This window comes from Epinephelus moara, chromosome 12, assembly GCF_006386435.1.
Source record: "Epinephelus moara isolate mb chromosome 12, YSFRI_EMoa_1.0, whole genome shotgun sequence".
In the NCBI taxonomy this organism is placed as follows: Eukaryota; Metazoa; Chordata; class Actinopteri; order Perciformes; family Serranidae; genus Epinephelus; species Epinephelus moara.
This window is the reverse complement of record NC_065517.1, coordinates 31,550,891-31,552,553: the sequence shown is the minus strand read 5'-3', so window position 1 is coordinate 31,552,553 and position 1,663 is coordinate 31,550,891. Positions and strand designations below refer to the sequence as shown.

Sequence of the window (1,663 nt, the reverse complement as noted above, 5' to 3'; positions counted from 1 at the left end):
CTATCTGAATTTCTGTCTTTGAGAGATATTATTTTGTAATAAAACTGAATTTTCTATCCATACATATAAATTTTAAATATATTAAAATGATAAGGCATCTTTGAGTAAACTGCGAGTATCATTTAAGTAGTCGTGGCCGGCCGAGTGTCCTCTTTTTCGGAAATCAAAATATGGTCAACCTAGTTAAAAATATATTAACAAAATGTTTCAAAAATCAATTTTAAACTTTTTAAAATTACATCAAGGCACCAGATACTGTAAGATAATGTGATGTGTCACACTTATAATTCCCTCACGCTAACAGTGATAAATAGGTTCCCTGTGAAGGTTTTTTTTTTAAATAAAATTAAATTACATTTTTTAAGGCAGAGTTTGCCTCTTTGTTTGGAAATGGGTACGAAAATCAAATCAATCAAAAATCAAAATTTCATTCATACCTTTTTGTGCAGGCCCAGTTGAATAATGCAACAATAGGCCTAATGTGTGGCTGTTGTGAAGCAGAAGGCTTTGCATGCACTGTGATACTTTGCAATATCAGGAAATGGTGCCCTGGTATGGCACAGATATTCTGAACTTCTTACTTTTCGGCACAGCATCAAAGCAAATAATGCATAAGCGGGCTCCACTGCGACTTTAAGACTAAAATTGAGCACATTTGATCGTTTATATTTCATATACGAAGATGAACAATAGTTTGGCGCACACAATATCGGGGTAACTTAGGCATGCAGAGCGAACAGGGAGCCCACGTAACACAGAGAAAAGCACAGCCTCCGCCATGATCGAAACAGAAGGAAATAAACGGTTGTGCACGTACCAAATGTGGGCTGAACAATCGCTGAGAATTCCTTCTTCACTCCCAACACGACATAATGTCCCCCAAACGATGTCTTCACATATAAAAAACGGCTTAAAATCTCTCAACTGTCGAAGAAACAATGGCGATGTGGCGCGGAATGTGCAGGAAGTGACGAAAGATGACCGAGGGGCGGGTGACGGGTCTGGCGGGGACTTCAAAATAAAAGCGTCTAAGAGTGACTACTACGGAGTAAAGAAATAACGGGTGACAAAGAAAAGTCTTCACCTGTTCATAGAGATTAGATTGGCAGTAATTAAAACAGAAATACAATAGAATTATTAAATCGCAATAGTGATAAACATAATTGATGTCGACTTTTCTTTTCGTTCTGGGGTGTAAATGTAATAAAATAAACACAAACAAAGCAGACTAGAACAGTTTAAATCAGAATTAGAATCACAAATACTTTATCTCTGGAGGAAAATTGTGATTCATTTCAGTAGCTCTAATGTCAGATATAGAGAATATAGGCATAGAAACAATAAGGATAAGTACTAAGTATGGTGGTGGCAGTTTCTACTAGACAAAACACATCAAGTCAGAAACTTGTCTCTCTCTGCAGCAGTTTAATTCAGCATCTGCAGATGAGAATGAGCTGAGTGCAAAGAGTGAGCCCTGTTCACAGGAAATGTCAGATACTTATATTCGCTGACAACGACAACACCTGAGGTCAGGGATCTTTAACTAGTATCGTCAGAGGGGTGACAAAGCAGTTTGGGCCATCTTATCTAGTCATGTCCTTGGACATTAAGTAAAGCACTCACAGCTTGTCACACACTGACAAAGAGTAAATGTCATGTAAGG

The 1,663-nt window shown here is 37.7% G+C and overlaps 1 protein-coding gene across 1 annotated transcript in view; it reads right to left on the bottom strand.

The window, feature by feature from the left end:
* Positions 1-963, bottom strand: part of LOC126398560 (intersectin-2-like) — a 134,949-nt gene extending 133,986 nt beyond the window's left edge. The window contains exon 1 of the mRNA XM_050057999.1: positions 818-963. The gene's annotated coding sequence lies outside the window, so the exon portion shown is untranslated. The remainder of the gene's footprint in view (positions 1-817) is intronic.
* Positions 964-1,663: the final 700 nt, after the last annotated feature.